Below are 17417 nucleotides of genomic sequence, written 5' to 3'. Positions count from 1 at the left end.
CTCATAGCTGCTCCCATGTTGGATGGTGCCACCACCTTTCTCCTTGGAGAATACTTGAGAATACTTTGGTATTGTGCACTGTGCCCAGTTATAGGTGGCATGCAGTTTGGCTGCAAAATAACATTGCTACAAGGTGGGACAGTGATGTGCATCGGATGTGCTGTTTGAAACTAATGTTTACAGCATCTATAAACTATGTCTACAATTCATCAAAGTGTTTGATCAATTTCTAGAGTAAAACACTTTAAAAAGTCTAAAAACGTTTGCGCAACTTGGATTTGTGCAAAAATGTTGTGCCTTTTGATGTTTTCATGCCAGCCCTGGCAACCTGCCACTGTGGGTGAAGCATGGCCCGCCCGACAAATTCTCCAAAAGTTATGCGATTTTATTGGTGTAACTTACAGCAGAAATGTGCTCCAGCCCCTTCCCTTTATTAAATGCCAGTCTTAAAGAATCAGGTTCTATGAATTTTGCTAGAAGTGGAAAATGAAGTTACAGGCTGATCCAACGTCAGTGGAAATGCCTCAAGACAAGGAAATGATGCTCAGTAGTGTGTGGCCTCCACGTGCCTGTATGACCTCCCTACAATGCCTGGGCATGCTCCTGATGAGGCGGCGGATGGTCTCCTGAGGGATCTCCTCCCAGACCTGGATTAAAGTGTCCGCCAACTCCTGGACAGTCTGTGGTGCAACATGACGTTGGTGGATGGTGTGAGATATGATGTCCCAGATGTGTTCAATCGATTCAGGTCTGGGGAACAGGCAAGTCTGTCCATAGCTTCAATGCCTTCATCTTGCAGGAACTGCTGACACACTCCAGCCACATGATGTCTGGAATTTGCTGCATTAGGAGGAACCCTGGGCCAACCGCACCAGCATATGATCTCACAAGAGGTCTGAGGATCTCATCTCGGTACCTAACGGCAGTCAGGCTACCTCTGGCGAGCATATGGAGGGCTCCTGTTATGACCTGGTGGTCAGGGCAATAATGGACCTGGTGGTTAAGAGCACACAGAATGACCTGATAGTTACTGATAATAAAGGACGAGCTCTGGGACGTGGGAACTCTGCTGACCGCAATCCCTAATCCTATCAAACACACTAGAAATAGCCGTGGATTGCGCCTAACGCTCCCTATGCAACTCGGCACAGCCTAAGGAACTAGCTAGCCCTGAAGATAGAAAAATAAAGCCTACCTTGCCTCAGAGAAATTCCCCAATGGAAAAGGCAGCCCCCCACATATAATGACTGTGAGTAAAGATGAAAATACAAACACAGAGATGAAATAGATTTAGCAAAGTGAGGCCCGACTTACTGAACAGACCGAGGATAGGAAAGGTTACTTTGCGGTCAGCACAAAAACCTACAAAAGGACCACGCAGAGGGCACAAAAAGACCCTCCGCACGACTCTCGGTGCGGAGGCGCTCCCTCTGCGTCCCAGAGCTTCCAGCAAGCAAGACAACAATAAAAATAGCAAGCTGAACAGAAAAATAGCAAACCAAAGAAATACAAGCTGGAACTTAGCTTCAGCTGGGAAGACAGGTCACAAGAACGATCCAGGAGTGAACTAGACCAATACTGGAACATTGACAGGTGGCATGGAGCAAAGATCTAAGTGGAGTTAAATAGAGCAGCAGCTAACGAATTAACCTCATCACCTGTGGAAGGAAACTCAGAAACACCCACCAGAGGAAGTCCATGGACAGAACCAGCCGAAGTACCATTCATGACCACAGGAGGGAGCCCGACAACAGAATTCACAACAGGCTCCGTGGCCCTCCAAAGAAATGCCACCCCACACCATTACTGACCCACTGCCAAACCAGTCATGCTGAAGGATGTTGCAGGCAGCAGATCGCTCTCCACAGCTTCTCCAGACCTCTGTCACATGTGCTCAGTGTGAACCTGCTTTCATCTGTGAAAAGCAGAGGGCGCCAGTGGCAAATTTGCCAATCCTGGTGCTCTGTGGCAAATGCCAAGCATCCTGCATGGTGTTGGGCTGTGAGCACAACCCCCATCTGTGGACGTTGGGCACTCAGACCATCCTCATGGTGTCAGTTTCTAACCGTTTGTGCAGACACGCACATTTGTGGCCTGCTGGAGATCATTTGGCAGGGTTCTGGCAATGCTCCTCCTGTTCCTCCTTGCACAAAGGCTGAGGTAGCGGTCCTGCTGCTGGGTTGTTGCCCTCCTACAGCCCCCTCCACGTCTCCTGGTGTACTGGCTTGTCTCCTGGTAGCGCCTCCAGCCTTTGGACACTATGCTGACAGGCACAGCAAACATTCTTGCCACAGCTCGCATTAATGTGCCATCCTGGATGAGCTGCACTACCTGAGCAACTTGTGTGTGTTGTAGAGTCCATCTCATGCTACCACGAGTGTGAAAGCACAACCAAAAGTGACCAAAACATCAGCCAGAAAGCATTGGTACTGATATGTGGTCTGTGGTCCCCATCTGCAGAACCACTCCTTTATTGAGTGTGTATTGATAATTGCCAATAATTTAAATCTGTTGTCTATTCCATTTGCACAACAGCATGTGACATTTATTGTTAAACAGTGTTGCTTCCTAAGTGAACAGTTTGATTTCACAGAAGTTTGACTTACTTGGAGTTATATTCTGTTGTTTAAGTGTTCCCTTTATTTTTTTGAACAGTGTGTATACATATATATATATATATATATATATATACAGTACAGACCAAAAGTTTGGACACACCTCATTTAACGCCTTTCTGACATTAGACGTACTATCCCGTCGAGGTGGTATGGGCCCGTATTACCACCGACGGGATAGTACGTCTAACGCAATCAACTGCGTTGCTCCGAGGGTCTCCTACCTCCTCCTCCCTGCAGGCTCGGATCCAAAATGGCCACGGGGGGCTTTCCTGGTCCCGCAGGGAGGTGGCTTTCAAGCGCCTGCTTGGAGCAGGTGTCGGGAAGCCTCCCTGCAGTGCCTGTGTGATCGCTGATCTGACACAGTGCATTGCAAAGTGTGAGATCAGCGATCTGTCACTTTACTGTGATGTCCCCCCTTGGAGCAATGTAAAAAAGTAAAAAAAATAATATTTACATGTGTAAAAAAAAAAATCCTAAATAAAGAAAAAAATATTGTTCCAATAAATACATTTCTTTATCTAAATAAAAAAAACAATAACAAAAGTACACATATTTAGTATCGCCGCGTCCATAACGACCTGACCTATAAAACTGTCCCACTAGTTAACCCCTTCAGTGAACACTGTAAAAAAAAAACGAGGCAAAAAACGACGCTTTATTGTAATACCGCCAAACAAAAAGTGGAAAAACACGCGATCAAAAAGACGAATATAAATAACCATGGTACTCCTGAAAACGTCATCTTGTCCCACAAAAAACGAGCCATGATACAGTTTCATCCATAAATGAAACCTCAGAATAAAGCGATGCAAAAATAATTATTTTTTATATAAAATAGTTTACCGTATATCGTATAAAAGCACCAAGACATAAAAAAAGATATAAATGAGGTATCGCTGTAATCGTTCTGACCCGAAGAAGAAAACTGCTTTATCAATTTTACCAAACGTGGAATGGTGTAAGCGCCCCCCCCCCCCCAAAGAAATTCAAGAATAGCTGGGTTTTTTCATTATACCTCACCAGAATCGGAATAAAAAGCAATCAAAAAAAGTCACGTGCCCGAAAATGGCACCAATAAAAACGTCAACTCGTCCCACAAGAAACAAGACCTCACATGACTCTGTGGACCAAAATATGGAAAAATCATAGCTCTCAAAATGTTGAGACGCAAAAACTATTTTTTGCAATAAAAAGCGTCTTCTAATGTGTGACGGCTGCCAATCATAAAAATCCGCTAAAAAAAAACTATAAAAGTAAATCAAACCCCCCTTCATCACCCCCCTAAGTTAGGGAAAAATAATAAAATGTAAAAAAAATGTATTTATTTCCGTTTTTCCATAAGGGTTAGGGTTGGAGCTAAGGTAAGGGTTAGGGTTGGCGCTAAAGTTAGGGTTAAGTTTTGGGGCTAAAGTTAGGGTTAGGGTTGATGCTAAAGTTAGGGTTGTGGCTAAAGTTAGGGTTGGGGCTAAAGTTAGGGTTTGGATTACATTTACGGTTGGGATTAGGGTTAGGATTAGGGTTAGGGGTGTGCTTAGGATTAAGGTTGGGATTAGGGTTAGGGGTGTGTTTGGGTTAGGGTTTCAGTTAGAATTGGAGGGTTTCCACTGTTTAGGCACATCAGGGGCTCTCCAAACGTGACATGGCATCCGATCTCAATTCCAGCCAATTCTGCGCTGAAAAGTAAAACAGGGCTCCATCCCTTCCGAACTCTCCCATGCACCCAAACAGGGGTTTACCCAACATATGGGGTATCAGCGTACTCAGGACAAATTGGACAACAACTTTTGTGCTCACCACACATCTAGATAAGTTCCTTAGGGGGTCTACTTTCCAAAATGGTGTCACTTTTGGGGGGTTTCAATGTTTAGGCACATCAGGGGCTCTCTAAACCCGACATGGCTTCCTATCTCAATTCCAGTCAATTTTGCATTGAAAAGTCAAACGGCACTCCTTCCCTTCCGAGCTCTGCCATGCGCCCAAACAGTGGTTTACCCCCACATATGGGGTATCAGCATACTCAAGACAAATTTTACAACAACTTTTTCGGTCCAATTTCTCCTGTTACACTTGGACTAGCAGCATCTCTGCGAAAAGGTGAGGAATATTGCTGTTTTTAAATTTTAACACTTTTGCAGATGACAAGGACGTCGGTGGAATGGGCGAGGTCGTAAGTTTGGTTTAATTAAGATTTAGTGAAGGAGTCTGTGTTATTCTTTCAATTAAAGGACTTTAATCTGGGTGTTTGTGTTTTCATACAATGTGACTATGGGGATAGTAATGAGGGCATCTTATTGATTCCTCTCCATTACTAACCTTGGGGCTTGATGTCACCTGACAATCAACCACCCCCCCAACTTTCATCCCACTTACCACTGCTACAGGGCAAGCGGGAAGAGCGAGGCTAAGCACCGGAATTGGCGCATTTTAGAAATGCGCCTTTTTTGGGGCGGCTGAGAGCAGATGTTTTTAGCCTGGGGGCAGTATCTATGGCCCCTTCCTAGGCTAATAATATCATCCCGCAGCTGTCTGTATAGTCTTTGCTGGTTATTAATTATAGGGGTTGCCTATGTCATTTGTTTGGGGGGGTTCCTCATTTTAATAGCCAGTAAAGGCTAAATATACAGTTGTGAGCTGATATCTAGAGCCTGGGAAGCTCCATGGGTATTACCCCCTTCCCAGGCTATAAACATCAGCCCCCAGCCGTCGGCTTTCCCTCTGCTGGTTACAAAAATGATGTGGAAGTCCATGACATTTTTTTCAGAAAAATCTTTCATTAATTAAATACATGTACAGTATGCACACACACTGTACTAATTGTATACAGACATCGGTATATCTAATTATTCTATTTGTATTTATTGTGTGTAATTCATCTCTTCTATCCTGTCGGCGCCTGCTGTGATTTTACACTATGTGGCTGCTGAATTGCCAGGTTTTCTTCTATCTATCTATTTATCTACCGTATATACTCGAGTATAAGCCGACCTGAGTATCAGCTGAGGCACCTAATTTTGCCACGGAAAACTGAGTAAGCTTATTGACTCGAGTATAAGCCGGGTATGTCTTGTCCTCTCATCCCTATCCCAGTATGCGTGCTTACCCCATCCTGTCCTGCCCTGTGTGGCTCCCCCTGTTGTATGCATGGCTCCCCGTCCCATCCTTGTATGCATGGCTTGGATCCCCGGTCCCATCCTTGTATGCATGGCTCAGCTCCCCTGGTCCCATCCTTGTATGCTCTGCTCCCCCGGTCCCATTCTTGTATGCTCGGCTCCCCTGGTCCCATCCTTGTATGCATGGCTCGGCTCCCACTGTCCCATCGTTGTATGCTCGGCTCCCCGGTCCCATCCTTGTATGCTCAGCTCCCCCGGTCCCATCCTTGTATGTATGGCTCCCCTTCCTCCCCTGTCATACTCACCCTCCTCGCTCCTTCGCTGAATGTCCCTGCATCTCCATTTTCCCGACACGGCAGCTCTTCCTGTGCTGAACAGTCACGTGGTACCATTCATTAGGGTAATGAATATGTGCTCCACACCTATGAGAGTGGAGTCGGGTCCATATTCATGACCTTAATGAGCGGTACCACCTGACCGCTGAGCACAGGAACAGGAAAGAGCTCCCGGCACCGGGTCAGAGATGCAGGGACGAAGATGCAGTGATGGAGGGTGAATATTGTTGTCTTCTGGAAGCAGGCGGCTGCAGCTGTCACTGTGATACAGCCGCCGGGTCTCTGCTCCCCCTCCCCCTCTCTGGACCATGACTTGTGTAAAAGCTGAGGGGGGCGTTTTCAGCACAAAAAAGTATGCTGAAAATCTCGGCTTATACACGAGTATATACGGTTTCTGTCTAATATATATATGTATATATATATGTATATGTGTGTGTCACATCACTGACATCTATACATCTATCTATCCTATGTGTATATATCTATTCTATTCTAACCTGTGAATTGTCGGCTTTTATTCAATCTATCTAACTAGAAAAGACAGATAGCAGCACAAACTTGAGTAGATTCTGGGTGCCATACCTCCTGAATAATGCGGCTGTCCCACAGAAAATATAAATGGAAAAACATCAGGCAGCACTCCAGTTCAAGGAAAAATTGTGGGCTTTAATCCAGCACCAAGTGGTGCATCATTTTGACCTCACAGCACAGTCTTTCTCTATCTATCTATCTATCTATCTATCTATCTATCTATCTATCTATCTATCTATCTATATGTATGACAAATATTTCCTTTGAAAACAATGTGTAAATGACATAGAGAATTGCTCTATATAAATGTTCATGTTAAAATCACATTGCAATCGGATAGCAATCGCACTACATTCGGATGTAAATCGGATGCTAGGTCTGAGATTGGATTGTACTCACATGACACTTGCATTACACTCGTACGACTCTTGGCAGGGAGATTCGGACCAATTTTGTTTAGTGTGACTACGGCATTAATAGAACTTTAATGCTCAGCACAAGTTCTGCTGTAAAACATTCAGCTTTCAGTGTTTTTTTCTGGAGTGTACACAGCTATCACTATATTCATACAGTACATAGAGATATTTCATGTGAATAAGTACACGGCTCAGGAAAGTGAGATCCTTGATTAGGAGCACTGCTCTGGAAACTACTGATGGTGTGCACTGGTGGTTTTGCAAGATTTATAACAGCAGCTTGTCAGGAGCTGAGAAGAAAGGAGAGGGAGGGGAGCAGCTAATGGATGTATAGAGATCAGTGGGCTGAGGAAAGCTGGGTGGGATATTAGAAGTTCACTTGTCTCCTGTAATGTAAATACTGTGCACTCTCAGCCTGGGTCTGGGCAGGCACTAGGGGTCAAGCTCCATGGAACCCAGTTGTACAACATGAAAGATTCAAGTTCTCACTGCAAGAGAATGGCAGCAGATAGAAAAGGCAAGTCAGATGCAAACTTACTTATATTGATGCTGTCTAACTAATTAAAGCAATTAAATAGCTTTAATTACAGTTTTTAAAAATCTTCCTGTAGAAGGAGGCATTGGTTGTCTCACCTGTCATCGTTCACTTATTTAGACTGACAGTGGGACTGGTGCACTTGTGCTTCCTTTTGTTTTGTTGCCAATCCCAGCATTTCTCATTATTTGTCCATGTATCAATGTGCATTTCCTATAGAGATCAAAGTATGTATGCTGTAGCTACAAGAGGGATGGGCCACAAATGGAGATTTATGGTTATATGATCATGATCATACTAAGTTTAGACAATGTTGTAGTGTTTGAAGCAACATATGTAAGAGATACAGTATCATGTTGACTTCTTATTCCAGTAACTATACAAACACAGCTTGACTGTAGCTCTGTAGCAGTAATATCGTCATACTTAATTCATTGAATTCAGTAATAATTTCTGTATAAATTAGTTGCTGATGAGTTATAAATAAAGACGATGGTATGCTGTAAACCATCTGGCCTCTAATCACAGATGACATCGCTAAAATTAAAACGAACAATTCAGAGAAACACATTAGAAGCTAGATTAGACATTTTATAGCTGGCTGCCCTTAGTCTGCCTGCTGCATACATTAATGATCCGAAAAAAAGAAATATTCCCATATTATCCAAATATAACTAATTCTATTTAAGTAGATTTTTATTTTCAGGCAGCCTTTACTTTAATTTTTTTAATAAAAAGATGAAGTGTTTTTTAAAGACCATTTAGATAGTTTTACTTAATTCCCTGCCATTAACTATGCCTGTAATAGAATAATTGTAATATGTGGTGTACTCCATTCATATTATGCTAAACACTGTCTTTTATACTTATTACAGTTCTGTTAGCTGAAAACTTCGAAGAGTCAATGATCCGTACAAAGAAGAGCAAATAACTTCACAATCTAAACACTAGATATCAGAAAACAAACCTTGCAACATTTCTGAAATTGAGGCATGATGAAGCTCCTGAGCCTTGATGCAATCTACACCTAGGGCAAATATCAGTTACTGTATAGGTGTAATATACATAATAGAAAAAAATAAAAATGTACTTGTAAAGTGCCTGGTTAAGCTACTGTATAGACAGTATGGTGCAGTATGTCACTATGCCTCAAGGTTCACTTACATTATTACTGGTCTTTTATGTGATAGACTGGCCTAGAGTCTGATGAGTCCAGTTGCTGTATAAATCTCTATATTCCCTGTTGCTATACTACTAGATATAATTTTTAGTACAAATATATATTATAAATTATAATATACACTCCTCAACATTAAAACTGCAACACCAAGCAGGAAAAGTAGTGCAGTTACAGAACTTACAGACTAGAGGGGTACTGCTTCCGTACATTATGCCATCCCACACCAGAATCTTGGGAGTAGCATGATGTGACATTCCCTTCGAAAACACCTCTTCATGGCGTTGCCCATGTGGTCTCATCAGAATCAACGAATGTCGCGTGTTGAAGCATTCTGTACTGTAAGTGAAATTGGACATCACATATGAAGCCTAAGTCGTCAACAGTGTCTACATAAACCAACAGAAAGCATGTGTATGACATTGTGTATGACATTGGGCTGCAAGCCAGAATTCCAGCATCCATTGACCTCACACCATCGCTCTCAAAGTATATTGTGGTGCAAAGCAAAACAGCAATGGAGGGGTACCACTTCCGTGCGTTATGCTATCCCACTCCATAATCCTGAGAGTAGCAGAATGTGGCATTGCCCATGTGGTCTCATCAGAATCAAGGTGTTCTATTGACCTCATATCACCGCTTTCAAAGCCTATTATGATGCAAGACAAAACAGCAGTGGAGGCTGGAAAGGGGCCTATCCACTTCAACGATGGGTCCTGCTTTGATATTAGACCCAATAACACTTGATAATTGGGAAGGAGACATGTAGGCAATGCCATGAAGTTTTCACGAGGGAACGTGAAAGTGTCCCAAGAGTTTATCAACATGACAATGTCAGGTTGCATGCCCCTGGTGCTACTGTGAGCTGCCTGTGTTGCCTAAAAATGCTCCCATTGCCGTCAGTGACTTTGCTTCCATTTGGGATGTCATTGGTTAGCTGCAAGTATAAAGGGAGCTGCCAGAAGCGAATCTTGATTATTTGTGAGCCCAAGTGCATTCAGTATGGCAGAACATTTTTCAGACAACAACTAATAGCCTCACTGATAACATGCCAAGGTTGTAAGTGTGTGTACTTCTGTACTTGGAGCTCATACTCGATACCGAATAAATCAAGATGTTTTGAAAATTTTGTTTCAATTTTTCATCGTTTGCATATTATTAACATGTCTATCCAGAATGTGATTTCCATAATTCCAAGACTTTTCTTCTTTGTGTTGCAATTTCAATGTTGAGGATTGTAGATATAATATTATATTAGCTATGGTTACACTAAATCAGCAATGCAAACCATCACAACCAGATAAATGCAGAAATCAGCTATAACATTAAGCCAACTGAAAGTTGAAGTGCTTGACATTAATTGTTTCTTGTACCTATAGTGATGGCTAGTCATTCTAGTCTGATCCTACAGAACTACTATAGCACAAATTGCTGAAAAAGTTCATGTTCAGCATGACAAAAAAATTGTGAGAATTACTTATGGGTAGCCACGGACAAGTCTGAGTGCCCCAAATCATGTACAATAGGTATTGGATCATTAGAGCAGAACAATGACACAGTAGAAGAAAGTCGACTGAACTGGTGAATCACATCTTCATTTACATCATGTGGATAACTTGTTGTGTGCACGACACTTGTCCGTTGCCACCATGATGGCAGAAGAAGACAAGCCAGCAGAGACAGTGTGATGGTTTGGGCAATGTTCTACTGAAGAAAATTGGTCCTGGCATTCATGTTGCTGTTTCTTTGACACATATTACCTGCCTAAGCACTGTTTCAAGCCATGTCCAGCCCACAGCAACAGTATTCCTTAAAGAGGTTTTCCCAGGAACAAAGTTAATTTTAATCAACATTTTAATCAGTAGATCTTGGAATAACAATAAGTTCCACAATTGTATGTGTTTAAATTTTATTTCCTGTGCTGAGATAATCAATTCAGGTTTCTGAATTGACTATCCCCTGCCCAGGAGATGTGGTATGATTAAATCACTTTAAGGAATACTGTAAAATAATGTCACATCAAATTCGCATTGAAATCTACTAATATTCTTAAATTGTGCAGATTTTCTTCTGGATTTGCTAAAAGGCTGTATACTCACCTTCTCAATTTTCTGTTATTTCCATAATGATGACAGTCTCTGTATAATGGCCTTTCACAATTATAAGGCCCGATTCATCAAAGCAATTACACCAGAAATCTGGCATACAATGCATTGAAAAATGTTGGATTTTTTTTGTGTTTTCACGCCAGTTTCTGCCAGCCCCAGCTGAGGTGGATCGTGAGTGGGATGTTTTGTCTAATTCATGAGCTGTGGCGTACCTTATGCTACAAAGCTTATTGCAGTCCCAGACAGGAGTAAGTTTTGTGGCTAGGTGCTCGGAACTTTAAATACATGGCTGATTTATTTATAGCTGTGCACCTTTTAATGAATCTTGTGCGTCTCACTCCAACACACCGATCTTGATCAATCGTGACCTTTATATTAATACATGTGACCGCGGCAGCATAAAAAGACATGCTGCAGTTTCAAATATCTGCACCACAGGTCAGTTTCTTCAGGAAATTTAGAAATTTATTATCTTTAAAACTCATTGACCAATGATCAGATCACAATATTCACCCTCACTGTTACCAATAGTCAAATGACTGCTTATCTCGTATTCTGTGTCATATGTTGTGTAGAAAGGCAGCTATTATAATTCCATAGGTCAAATTCTGCTTTGGAAACTTTAGTTTGGATTTTTAAAATTATCCAAATGTGGTATGTACTATACAAAATAACCTTTATGGATGGACCAAAAGGCCATCGATATGATATAACACTTATTTAGACTACCAGTTGACAATGTAATGGTATATGCACATAACATCTTTTAGATGGCCTGCGCACTCGCCAAGTTATGACAAGCAAAGCCGTTTCAAGAAAACACTGGCAGCTATTATCCTGAACAGCTCCAGCAGCAGTTTTGCGGTCATTCTTGTGGCAGCATCACCACCGGTGTCTTTTACTCTATAAGGGAAAAGTCACACGGCCATATAACTCGGATGGGGATCGCAATGCTCGGACTGGCCGTCGAGCCTCCCTATCCGAGCTGGACAGCTGCATAGAAATACATGTTGTCAAGTTCGGGTCCGGATAGCCGCCGGCCAGTCCGAGCATTGCGTTGCAATCCTCGACCGAGTTATACGGCCGTGTGACTCTTCACTTATACCAAGTATACAGAGCAGGCAGAAACCACTTAAGAATGAGCATGTCAATTCTTTTAACTGCTTTGGGGTTTCCAAACCCTGAAGCAGTTAAAGGACGTGACATAAGATGGAACATGTGCTCAGCAAGTCATCTTGACAATGCGGTGCATTATATTTATTTTATGAGCGCTTTTGCGGCACTTTTCAGGTGGAATCTGGGCAGAACCTGCCTGAAAAACATGCCATGTGCACATACCAAAAGAAAATAAGACCAATAACTTAAGGGGCACAGAAGGCAAATAGTGAAGTGGTTACAATAATACAAAATTCCAAAAACAGACGCCCTACACTCTATCAAGATATGACAGATTTTTCATGTCTATATTGATATGTAAATACTGTAATTACTATAATTACCTTCTAGATTAGTTTGTTATTTAAAATCTAACAAGATGGATTTTAATTTTTTTTTACCATATGAATAAGAATGGTCAGAGCTAATTTGCACGTTTTAGTATACAGTTCTCTATAATCATGTACATAGCATCACTAGTGCTGAAATAGCTCCATTTATACACCACAGCATCATCTCGTTCTACTCGCCAACTATACAAATAATGAAGCAATTAAATCTAATTAATGTCTATTTAAAGAAGCTATGCCATGCCAGTAAGAACAGTATTGTTGTCCCAGAATAATAATCCTTCTAAATTATTACAAACTCATTCACCATAGCAGATGTCCAGTGGCATATAAAGTTTGGGCACCCCTGGTCAAAATGACTGTTATTGTGAATAGTTAAGCAAGGTGAAGATGAAATGATTTCTAAAAGGCCTAGAATTAAAGCTGACACATTTCCTTTGTATTTTATGCTAATTGACTCTGGTTATACCGTAAGTGATTTTTATTCATATGAGTATATTTCCAGATCCAAATTTGACACCACATGCAACTTGATTCCTCAGGCATATAAGAAGATAGCATTAAATTCATGGAATAAGCTTTCAGGGGTGGAGGGCTGATGGCTCCTAGTACTTGATCAGTGGAGCATCAGGCCTGTGAATCGTGAGATGCTAGGTGTCCAATTTGGATCTGTAAATATTCTTGTAGTATAATAGTAGTCCCTGAACCACCTGCATCTTTGAAGCCTTACTATATCCTAGCATAAGAGCAAAGAAAGAAAAAAGTGAGCAGCACAGCCTAACTGTCCAGAGATTATCAACAGTGTGTAATTAACACAACAAAAGGTTGTCCCATGATAAGAGGAGGTGCTCACGTGAAGTAAGCTATGAGTCATATAAGCATGAAAGAAAGAACGCGGCAGCACTCACCAATCCTGCAGTTCAAGTGTCCTTTATTGAAACACACGGAAACACATCTTCACGGCTCGGGGGAGTGAAAGAGACAAGGAGTGCTGCAGACGGGATGACGGCCGTTTCGCGCTAAACGGGAGTACTTCTACGGGTCCATCAAGAAGATGGACCCGTAGAAGCGCTCCCGTTTAGCGTGAAATGGCCGTCGTCCCGTCTGCCACACTCCTTGTCTCTTTCACTCCCCCGAGCCGTGAAGATGTTTTTCCGTGTGTTTCAATAAAGGACACTTGAACTGCAGGATTGGTGAGTGCTGCCGCGTTCTTTCTTTCATGCTTATATCCTAGCATAAGCCATCCATACTCCATGGTGCAGCTACCATGACTGTCTGGCAACAGCATCATTTAACAGACTAGCACCCCTTATGATGTCATCACTTGTAAAGTCATCACATAGTCTGTGGCCTCAGAGGTGATACCTTAAGCCAGGTCACTGACATTTCTTATTATGACATTAGCAAATCTGTGACTTAATTACATGAACTGGTACCCTCCAGGCAGGGCTGGTTTTAGGCAAAGTGGGGCCCTAGGCAAAGTTTAAAATGGGGCCCCAAATGCTAACATATTGCACATCACACAGAAGCATTTCGGTTGTACTTACATGCACTGATCTCAGGCCGCTAAACGAGTGTGATCGACAATACTGAAGTTGTTGGACATTTGTTTCCCAGCCTCTTTCCACCGTCTGAGAAAGAATGATGGGGACAGAACCATCACTAATAGACCACTAACAGATCACCATACATTATCATGTTATCAGCAGCACACCTACAGTTTACACCGGCGATGTGCTGCTGAGAACAAGGATTTTTATTCTGGCATAAACAATCCAATGACCCAATGAATATGCTGCATTTTGCTTGTTTGTTAAAATACACCCCATACTCCTCCATATATTATAATGTGCACCACAGTCCTCCATATTGTAAAATGTATAATACACTCCTCATAATCCTCCATATAGTATTATACACTTCCCATAGTCCTCCATATAGTATAATACACTCCTCATAGTCCTCCATATATTAAAATATACTCCTCAGTCCTCCATATAGCATAATACACTCCTCACAGTGCTCCATAAAGTATAATGCACCGCCATAGTCATCCATATAGTACAATTCACTTCCCATAGTATAATGCACCCCATAGTTCTTCATATAGTATAACGTATTCCCCATAGTCCTCGATACAGTATAATGCAGCCCACATATAGTATAATGCAGCCACCACCCCACAGAGTATAATGCAGCCACCCCACAGAGTATAATGCAGCCACCCCACAGAGTATAATGCAGCCACCCCACAGAGTATAATGCAGCCACCCCACAGAGTATAATGCAGCCCCCCCTCAGAGTATAATGTAACCTCCTTATAGAATATAATGCAGCCCCCCACAATAGTATACAGCAGAGCCCACAGTAGTATACAGCACTGCCCACAGTAGTATATAACAGCCCACAGTAGTATACAGCAGAGCCCACACAGTAGTATACAGCACTGCCACAGTAGTATATAACACAGCCCACAATAGTATACAGCAGAGCCCATAGTAGTATACAGCACTGCCCACAGTAGTATACAGCAGAGCCCACAGTAGTATACAGCATAGCCCACAGTAGTATACGGCAGAGCCCACAGTAGTATACAGCACTGCCCACAGTAGTATATAGCACTGCCCACAGTAGTATACAGCAGAGCCCACAGTAGTATACAGCAGAGCACACAGGAGTATACAGCACAGCTCACATCCCTCTTTCCCTCCCCGCCTCTCTCCTCCCGAGAAAGGCCGCACAGTCCAGTAAAAAAAACAAAAAAAACACAAGCTCCTTACCTCTCCCCGATCCCGCGCTGCTCCCTGCCTCTGTGCCGGCGGCTGCCGCCGCACTGCCTGGGTCACAGTGAGTGCGCGCGCACCCGCTGTGTCAGAGGCAGAGCGGGGAATGATGGGAGAGGGAGCGTCAGGTGACGCTCTCTCCATCATTGCTTTGAACTGTACCGGCAAACGCCGGTATAGTTCAATACGACGGGGGAGTTGGCGCTGCCTCAGGGGCCCCATAGCGGCTGCGTGACTTGCCGCTAGCTGGGGGACCCTGGGGGAGTGGGGGCCCCAGGCAGCTGCCTGGTCTGCCTGCCCCTAACGCCGGCCCTGTCTCCAGGGGACTTACCCACCTATGTCTCTGTTGCTGACTCCCTGATGGCACATTGACATAATAAGGACTGATTTGGGCCCTTGTGAATTAACATCTGTGAAGTCATCACTTGCTGTGGAGCTGTAAAGGGCATTCACCGTTCCTTACATAAGGACCACATTTATTCATAAGTGTTAATCCTAGTATCCAATTTATGGCACCCTTGTGGCGAAACCCCACTACCGCACCCTCAGCTGTCAACTATTGAGGGATCATTATATTGTCACAGCTATAATGTCACCACCACTAAAAAAAACAACTCCACGGTGATATTGTAAGGGTCGCACAGGCTGAGATGTTCTGTTGTGATCTTTGGCACCGGTGAAGTGGGTTCTTCTGGGTGTGTATATTGTTAACTACTGCAGATGTTTCTCTTTATGACCATTTACTTCTAGATGACACATGAACCCTAGATTTGCAAAGTAGGCAAGGGAGGATTCAGCCCAAATTATAAAAAAAAGTTTTACTGATGAATTGGTAGTAGTTATGTACCTTCAGTAGCAAGTACCTAATTCGTGTATCACATATTCTGTATTGAACAGAGGCACAGGCTTGTAAACAGCATTGCAGTTATATGGCATAGACATCTGGCTACTCCAAATCAGCTATCTTTGTTCTGTCCACAGCCCCACTGCACAGTACCCAGACCAATATTTCATCACAACATTCCCGGATCTGGCCAAAATGGTGACTCAGCCCCACTTTGCCTTTGCTTTCTCATCCACAGCTATAATCTTTAGTGGTCTCGACACTGTGCCCACTGCCACTGAGTCCTTCTTTTGCTCTGCTCCATTTTCTGGGTCATCAAAGATGTTCTGGCCATGTCAAGGATCCCAAACTGCCACTTCTTATTCCAGTTACCAGGCTTGCTATCTATTGTCCTACCTTCTACACACACAATTTGTGGCCTTTCTGCTACTTATCTGTTTTCAGTTTAACCCCCTTTTTATTTCAAGATCTCCTCCCAGCAACCTGTCTACTCAGCTGTAACTATCTAAAGCCCAGACAATTGCACTAGCCATGACGTTTCTGCAATAAAACATCCCAAGGAAGACTGGTATAGATAGTAAGATTCCAGGTCACTTTAAATGTATCTTACAATGTATATTATTGCTAGCATGATATAATGTGAACATAATGCAACTGTCAAAAGCATATCTTACTGTACATGTCCCAAAAATATTTTGCTTGCACTGAGGGAGTTCACTGTGCATTGATTTATTACTGAATTTTATGTAAACTGAATGACTGTATTTCTATTCAGCATGCACCTTCTGGTGGAAAAGTAGGAGAGCGCGGGGGGGCAAATAATCACAAATAAAGTCTTATCTGACAATAATCTAATTATTGAAAGAGGATATGCTATCCTGATAGAGTAGTATTTTGTGTTGTTGATCCATATCCAATTTTTACACATTTTTGTGTAACCTATTTATTCTATAATTGTGGTTCACTCCTGAATCCTCTCTCATTACTTCCATTTTCCGTGGCTCTCTCGATAGCACCCTTCATGGACATCTGCATCCCCATAAAAAATCATCAGTTCAGTTGTGTTTGATTTTATTTTCCACACAATTTTTCTTTTTTTAATATAAAAAAACTAAAGTATTTTCCTTTCAAACATTTTAAAATAATATGGCACACCGGGTTTTTGCTTAATACAAACAATATTTTAATGTATGGCTATATTTTATACTGGGATAATTGTAATCATTCTTTCATTGGAATGGTTAGGAAGTGAACTCTGACATGTCATCTGCTTCTTTGGCACCTTTATTTGAAATCCGTTTCTTTAAAACTGTCTTTTCTGTCAATGTGTCTGTAGGTGATTGGATCCTGAGGAATTAGTGTGTTACACTTCGAAACGCGTCAATAATAAAACTGCAAAAACTAAAGCTCGTTGCGACCGGTTTGCAGCTCCTAATAATCCACCATTTCTTCCTT

General features: G+C 42.4%; 1 protein-coding gene across 4 annotated transcripts in view; it reads left to right on the top strand.

The window, feature by feature from the left end:
* Positions 1-17417, top strand: part of SOBP (sine oculis binding protein homolog) — a 323668-nt gene that overhangs the window by 300969 nt on the left and 5282 nt on the right. Inside the window, exon 7 of one of the 4 annotated variants that reach the window (XM_069726274.1) lies at positions 8421-8645. The exons of 2 other annotated variants lie outside the window; for them this stretch is intronic. The gene's annotated coding sequence lies outside the window, so the exon portion shown is untranslated. Of the gene's footprint in view, positions 1-8420; positions 8646-17417 lie in introns of those variants that run through there. One more of the 4 variants, XM_069726272.1, reaches the window with a different exon arrangement.

The sequence above is a fragment of the Ranitomeya imitator genome, chromosome 5 (genome assembly GCF_032444005.1).
Source record: "Ranitomeya imitator isolate aRanImi1 chromosome 5, aRanImi1.pri, whole genome shotgun sequence".
In the NCBI taxonomy this organism is placed as follows: domain Eukaryota; kingdom Metazoa; phylum Chordata; class Amphibia; order Anura; family Dendrobatidae; genus Ranitomeya; species Ranitomeya imitator.
The sequence above is the reverse complement of the archived record's forward strand: the minus strand, read 5'-3'. Positions and strand labels throughout refer to the sequence as shown.